Here is a 13512-nt window from a genome sequence, read left to right as displayed (position 1 = left end):
TCTGTTCCTAGTCCATTGTTTCCAAAAAGAAGAATTGCCTAATTTTGCTTTAAAAACAAATAAAATCCGTGGAATCATTTTACGGGGCTGAAAATTCGTACTTGAGCCACCTGTCCCTGCCCATGCGCTGACATTAAGAGAACAGAAGCATATGCCAATAGTGACCCTTGGGCGAAGTGCAATGGGAGCCCCAGTACCAAAAATCAGAGCTACCCGAGATGTGAGAATGTGGGCCCAACGTCCCCACGTCCCCATGGGAAGCGACCGAGCAGCAGGAAGAGGAAGGCCAACATGCGCCACCACTTTCCGCCCTTCCCCCCTTGGATTGGGACGGAATGGGAGCTCTTTCCCAGAAGGCCCTGCGCGCCAGCAGGCATCCTCTTCATCTCATTGGCCAGGACGAGGTCACGTGGCCACACCAAGGCGCAGGGGATGCCAGGGCCGCCCCCACCTCCCCTTCGCGAGCGGAGAACGGCGCGCTGGGGTGGAATGGCTGCTGGGGGGACCGTCCGCGGCGCCTGCCCAGCGTCGGTCTCGAAGAATTACAGCTCGGGTCTTTCAAAAGCGGTAAGGGGGTCGAGCTCCCTCCCAGACATTCCTTTTCCCTCCGGTCCCGTAGCCTTGCCGTGTGTCCTCTCGCCCCACAAGCTCTGGGCTCAGCTGTGCCCCTGAAACCCTGCGCCACGCCGCCTCCACGCGGACCCTTGCCTGTCTCCTTCCCCAGCGTCGCCCGGTCCCGCCTCTCCGTGCGCGGCCGCGACTTCCGAAAACTGGCGCCCCCGGGTGACCCCACGCTCCTTGCCTCTCCGCCCCCCGGCAGGTGTGCGCTGGGAAGTCTGATCCTTAGTGCTTTTTTTCTCACCGAAAACTCCAGGGGAGAATTTCTGTTGGATAAAGTCATCCTATGACACTATTACGGTAGACGGTCTCCAGGTGGGCACACCCGTTCCTCCCCCGCCCCCCAAATAATCCATGTTTCCCCATTGTGGTCTTCCCATGGGTTCCCATGGAATCCTGGCCGACCTCCATAACCCCTGATACGGAGTGGGGAGGATGACACAGGAATTCCAAGGCCAAGCCTTCGGGAGCCCCGTAGGCTCTGCCTTTGTCTCTTGCGGCCCTAGCTTCAGCCTCAGCTAACCACGGGGTCCGCCCGAGTGCTCTGAGCCCGCCCTGCTGGTCCCACCGAGAAGCCCGGTGACAAGAAAGAGAGGAATGCCCAGCTCGTCCCCACATGTCCATTCAGTCCAGGACAGACCCCTGGGCTACAAGCGTGTACTTCCCTCCAGCTCAACGGGTACAGCGTGTAATTCATTGTTATTGGACAGCCACAGACTGTCTTAAGGTGTGGATGCATTAGCCTTCGTGCAGCCATGACGCAGAGGGTGGGCATTCATTTTTCTGTTTTTCTTTCCCTCCATTCCAAACAACATTGCAGTGAACCTCTTGCACAACCTTTTTATCCTTCGCATTTTATTTATTTATTTTTAAAGATTTTATTTATTTATTTGACAGAGATCACAAGTAGGCAGAGAGGACGGCTGAGAGAGAGGGGGAAGCATGCTCCCTGCTGAGCTGAGAGCTCGATGTGGGGCTCGAACCCAGGACCCTGGAATCATAACCTGAGCTGAAGGCAGAGGCTTTAACCCACTGAGCCACCCAGGTGCCCCTATCCTTCGCATTTTTAGATAGTATCTTCCAGATTGGGGGAGAGGTGCTCTACTAGGTAAGGCCCAAGTGAGCACTTCTAGGTGAACTGCTTGGATCTGCCGCCTCCCTTCACCTTTTCACAGCTGTGTGAGCTCAAACAAGAGACTCCACTTCCCCACCTCTTGGTGTTATGAAGAAAAAAATAAGATCATGCTTGCAAATCCCTTCACTTGGTGCCTGAACCGATAAAAGATGGGCATTACAACGATGTCTGTTCTTTTGTTCAGGTTTCCCTGGGCACTAGAATTTTGAAAGCAACTCGTGTTCAGCCATGGTTGGGAACCACCGGGAGGGCACTCACACAGAAAATCCTTTATTCACATTTTTTTTTTTCAAAAATAAAACATTGGCATTTCTCTTTTAAATTCTTCCAGAACTTTTTGGTCCCTACCCTGGCTGACACCCTGGGCACAGCATTCTGTTCTAGGGTGCATAGAGTCGGATTTCCAGCAGCTTCTGTTGAGTAAAATGCAACTTGTTCTTTACCTCTCTGGACTGAGAAGAAGCCTGGACACCATATTCTGCTCAGCACGTGCAGACATCTGACATGGTTTCAGGAGCATGAGTGATATTAACTTGTCCCTCTCTGAGGGAGGCCAGGAGAGCCCAAGAGAGACCCAGGGAAAGCATGACAAACAGCAAAAAGAGAAACAGGATGGTCATGGGGCAGCTGCACATTATTTCATTTTTCTTCCCCAGGGTGCATTTAACCAGATCATGAAACACCGTAACTGGCTTCCATTACAGTTACAGTTCTAATCCTACAGCAGACTTTTCAAAAGACCTTCTCTTCATATCCTTTTACCACACTGCCCCAAAATAATAAATCAGGGAGACCAAGGAAATGGTAAGCTGCCCTAAACATTTCTGTGAGTTTAACAATTAAAACGGCAGATCAGTGGGTGAGATGTGCTCTGTGCAGAGAAGACCTCAGAGGCCATGTGTTTCTGAGAACGTGAGGACTGGAAACTCAAGCAGAGTCCGGCCCCATTCATAGGCGCAAAAGCTGCGATGTAGAGCCTGTTCTCAGCTCTGAGTCCAGAGACCCTCCCAAAACCCCCCAGCGGATAATCAGCTATTTCCGTGAAAGCCCCACTTGAGAATTTTCAGATGACATTTCCCAATTCAAAACAAAACAAAAAACCCTAAACATTGTGCTGGACGAACACCATGCCGGCCCTTTCAGCAGATCTTATAGTTGCCCACTTCTGGTAATGTAAAATTATTCTCCCTACTTTTCATTTCTCAACAAAAATAACGTTAAATAAAAAATTATCATCACCTTTAGGTGATCCCAGCTTGAAGCAAGTAAACCTTTAGCTAATTAAGTCTAACAGTTTGCTTGCTTGGTTTCTGGACCCACCAGGCCCCCTTGACAATGCACTCCGGTATATGTTGTCACCAGGGAGGGACCTCGTGGTAAGAGGTCCCCAATGGTTGTGTCCCCTTTTGAAGTCACCTATATGCTTCATTCATGAGCTCTTTTTAAAATGACCTCTGAGGAATACATCATCTCCAGGTGACTTAAAAAGTTGGGGGGTCCAAGTTTGCTGAGCAGAGGTTCAGACTGTGGAATACGGAGACGCCCCCCGGGGCATGCCCTCACTCCAGGATGCAGGGCCCTCTCGGCCTGGTGAAGCCTCCATCACAGGAACCGGCTCATTAGTCACAGTCCCCACTGTCGCTGCCCAGCCTGGCCCAGGCTAAGTGGAAATAGGCCAGCTGTCCCTTGGGTCAACCTTAAGTCCCATTCTAGACCTCTCCTTTCACAAGATGGGCATGTGATAATTTATTTAACCGAACCCCTATCGATAAGTTTCTAGTCTTTTCTCAGGGGTACAGTGGCCCAGCAAATAGCGTGTATCTGTTCTGTGTTTTTGTGACTCAGAGCAATTATATTTATAGGATGATATTCTCTTATTAGAAATTAGAGTTCACGGGGCTTGTGAACTTTTAAATTTTGGTATATATCACTAAATTCCTCTCCCCAGAGATTGCCAAAATACACTGCCACCAACAATATATGGGGGCTGTTCTTCTATTTCCTCCCTGTTAGGTTACTCAATACCTCCCTTTTCACCACATTGGTAGGTGGGAAGGTAGCTCTCCTAATTTTGGCCACATTTAACCATCCGCAATGTTGAGCATCCTTCCACATGCTTAAAAGCCAGCTGTGTGCCTTTCCTCTTAACTGCGTGCTCTCCTTCGGTGTTCCTTTCCCCACCCCATTCCCCCCATTGGATGTTTATTTATACAATGTCTTCCTTTTCCAAAGTCACATCTAACTCACCCACCACAAAATTCATCCTTTTAAAATCTCCAGTTCAGTTCTTTTGAGTATATTCACGAGGTAGTACAAACCACATCCCCACTATCCCCAGAATGTTTTCATCACCCCAACCCAAGACTCGGGGGCAGGCTCAGTCCATTCCCTGCAGCCCCTACCCCCAGCCCTTGGCGACCACTAATCCGCTTTCTGTCTCTATGGAGAGACGTCCGCCCCTTCTGGATATGTCATGTAATTAGAAACCTGCGATGTGGTATTTTATACCCGGATCTCTCACTTAGCGCCTTGTTTTCAAGTTCATTTGTGTCACAGCGTGTCGCCATGCTTTATTTTTTCCTGCGGCTGAATACGGCTCCACCGCCTGGATAGGCCAGGTCTTGGGTATCCATTCATCCATTGACTGCCGGACATTTGGGCTGCTTCCAGTCCTGCAGCTCTCGTATCTAGTGCTGCTGTGAACATTTGTGTACACGTCCTCACCTTCGCTGGACTGTGTATCCAGGAGTGGAATGACTGGGCCATCCAGCAGGAGGAGCTGCTAAACTGCTTTCCAGAGCATCTCCGCCGTGTTGCCTTCCCGCCACCACCGAACATAGGAGGGTTCAGTTAGGTCCGCATCCTCGCCAACACTGCTGATGGTCGGTCTTTCTCATCATGGCCCTCCTGCTGGGTGTGAAGCGGTGCCCTGTCCAGGTTTTGGTTGCCTTTTCCTAATGGCCCATGAGGTTGAGCATCTTTCTGTGTCCTCACTGAGCATTCATGTGTCGACTCTGGAGAATATCATGTCTTCTTGATTTGGCTGCTTTTCCTGGTCCTTCTGCCCTGAGCCTCTTGTCTCATAGTGCTTTCTGGCTGGCTACTCCTAGTCCCCGGAGTCCCAAACTAATAATTGTCACTCTTCAGCAGTGTTCTATGGGGCACGAATTCCACCTACCTCACTCTCCATGTCCAAGGCTGATCCTTGGTGTTCTTGTCCCTAGAGGGCACTGAGAGAATAAGACGTGACCTCCCCTGATATGTTTTTACCACTTAAGATGTCTTTTATGTTGTGTCTCTGGTCAATGTTCTTGCTATTTCCCATCCCCGCCACCCTTGGGGGTGGGAGAAAGCCACACTATCACACTGCTGCTAGGAATGTGCATCACTAGTGCCCTTTCTGGGAAAGAAATCTGGCAGCGTCTCTTTTTAGAAATTAAGTGCACATCGATTTGTGTGTCGCAGCTGCGCATCTGTGCTTCTGTTTCATAGAAAAAAAGCACTAGTTTAGGATTTTTGAACACAGAAGTTTATCTCAGCATTGTTTGTAATAGAAAGGGAAACAATTACTTGGAAACTACCAGAATGGTCATTGATTAAGGCAATGGCTTAAATATCTTTTGGTATATGAATACTAAGGAATATTATGCAGTTATTTAAAAAAATAAGATGGGGTGGCTCAGCTAGTTAAGCATCTGATCTCAGCTCAGGTCTTGATCTCAGGATCGTGAGTTCAAGCCCCACTTTGGGCTCCATGCAGAGCATGGAGACTACTTTAAAAAAAATAAGATAGATTCAGACATATTGACTGAGAGGAATAACTGTGATTGCCAATTTATTCAGGTTGCTTTAACAAAAATACCACAGACTGAGGCAGATTTGTTGTGTAGTAGAAACTTCTTCCTGGTTCATAGATGGCCACCTTTTCACTGGGTCCTCAAGCAGTGGAAGGAGTAAGGGAGCTCTCTGGAGCCTCTTTTATAAGGGCACTAATTCCATTCATGAGGGTTGCACCCTCACGTCCTAATCTCCCAAAGGCCCCATCTCCTAATACCACCAGCTTAGGGGTTAGGATTTGTAGTTAGGAACTTCGTAGGGTCATGAACATTCGATCCGTAACAATGATAGATAAAAACAATTAAAAAAAACTATATCTACTCTGATCCAATTTTTGTAAAAACCAAGAAGCACAATCACAACCCTTGTGTATCTGTATCTCGGATGCTCGTATGTATCTGTGTGAACGTGAACCAAGCTTGACAAGCCATGCAGGGTCACATATGTGAGTTATCTTGCCATGAGGGTGGAAGATCCATACAAAAAAAGAAAAGAATTAAGAGATAATTGTTTGGGGTAGTAAACAGATGTTAAATGGGGTAGTAAACAGATGTTAAATGTGTATTATAATCAAGTTGAGAAAAAAATCAAACATTGAATGTGTCTTTCAGTGACACTATTGGCTCCCACTGGAGCAATGGTGGCTTAGTGCTTGAATTATCTTTGTACGTTCCAGACTTCTGCAGCACATGAATGATGGGAAATCTGTGAGCGGAAAGGAGAGTGGGAATGGTGAGGTCCACTAATACAGTCTCACCCCACAGTGACTAGCAAATCACTGGTGACTTTTGAGAGAGGGTGAACAATTACCTTTTGGCCACATGATGTTGGAACCCAACATTAAAACCCAGCATTTCCATCGCTAGATGGGCAGATGTGTTGTATCAAGCTGATAGTCAAGAACCTTCAGCTCTAAGATGCCCCCTTTCTTTTATTTATGCTGGAATTTCTTGGTCAAGACATCCTGCTTATTTCATATTGAGATGAAAAGCATGAAATCTGATCAATCCGTGAAATTTCCAAATCTAACATCTTCCTCCATGCTCTAAGTATCTGCCACATGAATCCTTGTTTCAAGACCTAGAAAACAACAAATGCATTTGCATAACACAGAAAGCCACAGTTGTTTGATGTGTCATTTGACTCCTGCAGCAGGACCTCAGAAGGGTCTTTTTTGTAAAACTTTTTGAGGTCTTCATCAGTTTTCCCAAGGGCCTACTATAATCCTTTGATATTCAAATATAATTCTCTTTTGAAGAGCTTAGTGGGTCATCATCTAGTTTCCCTTCTACCTTCCTGTCTTCTTCCGTGAACTCTTTGAACTCTGCCAGATTCTCACTCGACCAGAGCCACGTGTGTGATCTGAGCAGTACTTTCCATGACTCAGCAAACTCCTGCATCTTCTGCCAGGTTTGCAATTCCCTTTGCAAATCATGTGCATTACATTTCCGCCATACTTGTCCTTTCTCCGGATGGGTCAGGATATTGACACACAGGCCGGTGTGGCACAGGAAGGGATGTCTGAGTGGGAAATAACTTTTGTAAGCAGACACTTCCTTTGTAAATGAAATTATGATCGTGGCCTCTGCTTCCCTCTGTAACCCTAAGGACTAGGAGGATTTGGATAATGGATTGTTAGAAGAAAGAACACCGCCTCTGCCATCACCAGTTACTACAAGGGTTGCTACTCTCACCATTATTATAGTCAGTGTCCCTGGGCACTGGCTATGCCCCAGACTCTGGACTTCTGCCTTACTTTTCCCTGACTTAATCCTGTTACATGCCAAGAACCACTGGAGGCCCTGGGGACACAGCTGTCATCAAGACAGACCAGGTGTCGGTCTACTTGGGCTTACTTTCTAATGGAGGAGAAGCAAAATGAATTAATGAGACCATTTCAGAGAGCAGGGAAGGCACTGCTGAATCCAAAGAAGAAATGGGGGTGAGTGGGAGGGTGACTTCAGAAAGGGTGGTCAGGGAAGTCCTGACCTGAGGCTTGAATGACGACAAGGTAGCCATGAAAAGATGGGAGGGGTGGGAAGAACAGCTAGTACAGAGAGCTTCGGGTGGGAATAAGGTTGGTATATTAAGAGGAGGAACCTGGGCGGAGCTGAGGCTCTACCATGTTGGGCATGGTAGAGTTCTGGCTTGATTTTAATTGGAGTGAAGCCGTCTTTGGATAGTTTTATGCAGATGAATGACATGATCTAACTTTTATTTAAAACAAAACAAAATCACACACCATCATCTCCCAGATGTGAGAAAACATGGTTTCTTCTTTTCTCTCTTGTGCATAGTTTCTTGAAGATCCACTAACCCCGTTAACCAAACTTTGTCTGCTTTGTTCTCTCCCTCTCTTCTGTTCTTGCTTCTATGACAAAATGTCAAGGGTTTGAGCTTTCGAATCAGGCAAACATGGGTCCTAATCCTGACTCTACCACTTAAGAGCAGGTTGATGTCTGAAAGGTGACTTTCCTTCTCAAGCCTCAATTTTCCCACCTGTAAAATGGGAGTGGTGATAGTACCCAGTGTATACATTTGCTGTAATATATAAATAAAATGCTTCTTGTTACAGACAGCATTTACCATAATGCCTGGTACGTGGGAAACATTCAGTGAATGAACAGTTGTACTAAGTGAAAATTTGAACTTTGCCACATGGGGAAAAAAAAACAACAACCAAAAGATAATCCTTCCTCATAATTTCTAAATATTGTAATAGAGACTTGTGTGTGTGTGTGTGTGTGTGTGTGTTTAAAATATGTAGTAGAACTCTGAGGAGGCAGCTTGCTCTAACTGAGAATACCTGAAACTTAGAGAGTAGGAAACATTCCTGAATCTTTTCTGGCCCAGATTTCTTAGATTTTTGAAGATAAATTAATTCACATCATAACTATTTTTAAAAGTCTTTCCGGAGCACTCAAATGTGTAGATTAAACCATCAGAATATTTTTTTTCCTTGTGATTTATGTTTGGAGATATAAAATAGTAATTATAGTAATAATATATTGATAGAACAAAAACAAAAAAACCCACTAATTTTTCTCAAGAACTCACCACATACCCACAAGCAGTAAGCACCTTGTAGGAAACATTTCATTTGATCCTCATAATGATCCTTTGAAGAAGGCATTGTTATTTTCTTGCTCATTTTATAAGAAAATTGAGGCATAGAGATATCAAATAATTCAGCCAGGTCCCAGACAGATCTTCCTCTACTTGGGATGGGGCTACTTCCTGATAAATCCATTGTATGTTGGAAGTGGATTTATGAGCATCTGGGTGGTTCAGTAGGTTCATTGTCTGCCTTCAGCTCAGGTCATGGTCCCAGGGTCCTGGGATTGAGTCCCATGTCAGGATCCCTGCTCAGCAGGAAGTCTGCTTCTCCCTCTCCCTCTCCCTCTGCCCCCACCTCCCTCCCCACTCATGCTTTCTCTCTCTCTCTCTCAAATAAAATCTTTTAAAAAAAGAAAGAAAATATATTTACTATACATATATACATATACCTATATTTAATATATAAATATATAAAATATACAAAAATACAAATATATTTACTATAACCTACGAAGCCTAGCCTACCTTAAATGTGCCTAGAGCACTTCCACTAGCCTGTGGTTGGGCAACATCATGTAACACAAAGCCTAGTGTTGACAATTGCAGGTTCATGAAATATACTGAATGTTGCACTGAAAGGGAGAGACAGAATGGCTGTGAGGATACAGACGGTTGTCAGTATACCTGTTGTCGACCCTGCTGGGAGCTGCCAAGACCCAGCATCACTAGAGGGGGTCACCCGCATATTGCTGGCCCAGGAAAAGATCCAAATTCGGAATTCCTCATACAATTTCTGCTGAATGATTATCACTTTTGCACTTTGTAAGGCCGAAAAACACAAGTCCCAGCACTGTAAGTCAAGGACCATCTGTTTTTCATATTCAAGAGTCAAACCGAGGTTCTAACAATGACACCAAAATGCCACTGGAGATAAGTTCTCAATCACATGTCTGCCTATGATGACTTTCTCTTAAAAAAGCCACACACATAATACAAAATATATTTTCTGCACTAAGAAGATCAAAATTTTCAACGCTCTCACATATTTGGGTGCTGTCTTTTGCATTCTCACTTGATTCCTTTTTATCTCCTTTAAACTCTTACACATTTTTTTTTCATGGAAAGTAAAATCTCTTTGGTATGTCGTCTGTGTGTCTGCTTTATGAGAAAGCTTTTTATTGCAACCAGATTCAAGATGAACTTCTCTCAAGATTGTTCATAGTAACTGAAAGCTTGGTTCCCATCATCCTGAAGGAACTTTTAAATTCTTTCTGTAATAACGTGAGGAAGGCGTGTAAACAATATTCATCTTTGCAAGATTATAAAACTTGTAACTCCAATGGGTTTTCTCTCTATTCATTCACAGATTGGATGTGTGTGAGTATGCGTGTGCATGTGCATGCATACATGCACACGTGTCCATTTAAATCGATGTTTTAGGACATATCTCATTTCTAATGTTTGTTGAAGGTAAGGTCTCAAAAGTTGTAATCTGTTTCCTGAAGTGGATATTTTCCCTTCACTTTTATTGTGAAGGCAAAGCATTGGTGGCTTTTCTATCTAGCTTCTACTAACTTATTTCCTCCTGTTTCATTCTCTTTACCCTCCTTCGTCCCATACTAACTGCCTCCTAGACAGACTTGAAGAGCCTGGAGACAGCTTCCCAGGAAGAGGATTGTTTGCTATTACTTGACAAGTGAAGTGGATACTGGCCAATTCCATAAAATTCTCTCCAAATCACTGAGTATGTACTTAATTTAAACTGGCAAAAATGAAAAAAAAAAAATCTGTTGGCCATATAATAGTAAATTTCAGCTTCAGGCATAGCTGGATCCAGGCATTTAAATTCTGTCACTGGCTATTTGTCCTTCAGTCTTTTGACTCTGCTTTCATCTGAGTTTGTTCTCGGGCAGGCACTGTGAATGTGATGGCCCAGGCCACCACTTACAGATGCACTCCCACTGATTGGCTAACCCAAACATAAAGAGTGTAACTCTGTTCTAATGGGTTCAGCAAAAGCCACAGAATTAGTCTAGCTTAGATCATGTGCCCACGTAGGAGGTAAGCATTTTAGCAAAGGAAATAGAATCTCTGGGTGTCGGACCTGAGTATGCACTCACCCAAGTTTGGAGGACAGGCCTTCATTATTATGGAATGTCCCATCTAGATAGTCCTAGTTCTTACAAGTTATTAGAAATACTTTCTCCATTCTCTAACATCAAAAGGTAAAGTTTGCATCTGTTGTAATTTCTAAATGCATTTGAGGGCTAGTCTAGATACCTGGATGAAAAGAATTTATTCTTTATTCAAGTAATATATTGGGCCCTTAAAAAAAAAAAAGTCTGGGGCGCCTGGGTGACTCAGTGGGTTGAGGCCTCTGCCTTCAGCTCAGGTCATGATCCCAGGGTCTAGGAATCGAGCCCCGAATCAGGCTCTCTGCTCAGCGGGGAGCCTGCTTCCCCTTCTCTCTTTGCCTGCCTCTTTGCCTACTTGTGATCTCTGTCAAATAAAGAAATAAAATCTTAAAAAAAAAGTTCGTCTAGAGACTACACCAAACTAAAAAGCTTCTGCACAGCAAAGGAAACCATTAGCACAATGAAAAAGCAACCCACTGAATAGAAGAGAGTATTTATAAATCATTTATTCAATAAGGGATTAATATCCAAAAGTAATGAAGAACCCAACTCGATAGCAACAACAACAACAAAAATCTGATTTAAAAATGGACAGAGAATCTAAATATATAGACATTTTCCAAGGAAGACACAGATGGCCAACAGGCACATGAAAAGTTGTTCAGCATCACTAATTATTAGGGAAATTCAAATGCAAACCACCCTAGGATATCACCTCACATCTGTCAGAATGACTACCGAAAAAAAAAAAAAACCCAACAGGAAATAAAAAGTGTTGGTGAAAATCTGAAGGGGAAAGGGGAAGACTATATATATGTGTGTGTATGTATGTGTGTGGATAGATAGATAGAGATATATTGGAATACTACTTGGCCATAAAAGAGAATAAAATTTTGGCATTTGCAAAAATGTGGATGGACCTTGAAGATATTGTGTTACGTGAAATAAGTCAAGAGAGAGACCAATGCCATGTGATTTCACTGTATGTGGACTGTAAAAAGCAAAACAAATAAAACAAGACTTAGAGGTACGAGAGCAGAGTGGTGGTCATCAGAGGAGTCAGGAGGGCTGGGAGGGGGTTCAGCTGGGTGAAGGGGCGACATATGGTAACCAGACCTCCCGGGGCAGTCACTTCATAGTGTACACCAGTATCGAATGATTACTATGTTGAACAGCTGAAACTAATATAATGATCGGTGCCAATTTTAACCTTGATTTTAAAAGTCTGTCCTTGGGAAGATTTTATTTCCCCCCCAAAGACTTTCTCTCTGGGTGTAACGCTCTTACCACTAGCTCTTTTGGTTCCTGGCTGGAGAGTAAGGAAGGGAGGCAAAAGAGAAAGAGATTGGCGGATGCTCTCGGCATTTTGAAAAGCCCTTCCTTGTTTTGAATCTCAGTCTCTGCCTTTTTGTCAACTGTTTCCTCTTCTCCTGGCATGGACTGTCCCCACGATTCATTTATATTCACTGTGATGCTTCAGCTGCCTACTGGCTTACTTGGCACCTGACACATCCGTCTAAGTCCCGTATTCCCGCTGTCCTTCCCGCCTTCTCTCCCTGAGTACAAGGTTTACCACGATCATGAATTCTGGAGCATGGGGGAAGGGGGAGGAAGAGCTGGTGGGCATACCCGATGCTCCCGACGGGGGGACTCCCTTGGGATCTGAGATTGTAAAGAACCCCTAGTGCTTGTCACTGGCCTGTGGACCGTCCCTTCTGTGCTCCTCAGTGATGACCACCGGACAGGGGTCCGGCTCTCCCTTTGCTGTCTCTCCTTTTTGTTTGTTCCTGACTCTAGACACTGAGAATTACCAGAGTTTTGGCAAAAACAACTGCTAATAAAAGTGTGTGCCCTTGTGTGTATATGTGTTTCACACGAATTGATGAGCTATATGAGCAGACAGAAAGATTCTCCCCCTTTTTCTGTCCGTTTCTCTGTCTTCCTGTAAACATATTTTAAAAGTGATTGGCTATGGGGCAACTCAGTCGGTGAAGCCATGATGCCGGATCGAATCCCATGTCTGGCTCTCTGCTCAGCAGGGAATCTACTTCTCCCTCTCCCTCTGCCCCTCCCCACCTCTTGGGCTCGCTCTCTCTGCTCCCTCTTTCTCACACACAAATAAATAAAATCTTTTAAAATAATAAAAAATAAAAGCGCCTGGCTACAGCTGTATAAAGCAAGACACAAAGCTGGCAACGCTGTGGGAGAATCCTTAAAGATAATCACGGTATCTGTCAATTCTCAAACATCTACTAAAGAAAAGGCAGCGTGCCGGAGTCTTCGCATATGTCCTCTCCCTGAAATGTCACAGCAGTGCTGCAAGGGAGCTAGTATCATCCCCATCTTCTGTACAAGGAGGTTCAAAGATTTTTGGTGACTTGACCAAGGTCACATAGTTTATCAGCAGAGAATCTTGATCTTTAACTTTCATTCCAAAATTCGTGGTCTCTCCTTTTTTCCTGAATATCGCTGTGCTTTATAAAAGGCACCTGGGAAAGGAAAGCAGTTCAATGAGACCCAGGCAGAGGTCAAAGCAGAAACAGCTGGAGGCTGGAAGCCGGCCCCTCCCCAGAGGAGGAGGAGGCACCCACGTCCTCACGCAGCTCTGCACCCTACCCTATGCTTCTGACTCCATGCCCCACTGAGGTCTAATTTGCCGTCCTGTGTGGACGCTTGCTTGCCCTTCCAGCCTTCAACATGGGATCTACCCCCACCACCCCCAAAATCTAG

At 44.9% G+C, this 13512-nt stretch overlaps 2 protein-coding genes across 10 annotated transcripts in view; both read left to right on the top strand.

Annotated features, from left to right (window-relative positions):
* The window catches only part of CYP24A1 (cytochrome P450 family 24 subfamily A member 1), a 344657-nt gene that overhangs the window by 89942 nt on the left and 241203 nt on the right, over positions 1 to 13512 (top strand). The gene's annotated exons all lie outside the window — the stretch shown is intronic.
* BCAS1 (brain enriched myelin associated protein 1) overlaps positions 1 to 13512 on the top strand; it is a 93415-nt gene that overhangs the window by 17511 nt on the left and 62392 nt on the right. The gene's annotated exons all lie outside the window — the stretch shown is intronic.

The sequence above is a fragment of the Mustela nivalis genome (genome assembly GCF_964662115.1).
Source record: "Mustela nivalis genome assembly, chromosome: 8".
Classification (NCBI taxonomy): domain Eukaryota; kingdom Metazoa; phylum Chordata; class Mammalia; order Carnivora; family Mustelidae; genus Mustela; species Mustela nivalis.
Note: the sequence above shows the minus strand (reverse complement) of the source record. Positions and strands in the feature narration are given on the sequence as shown.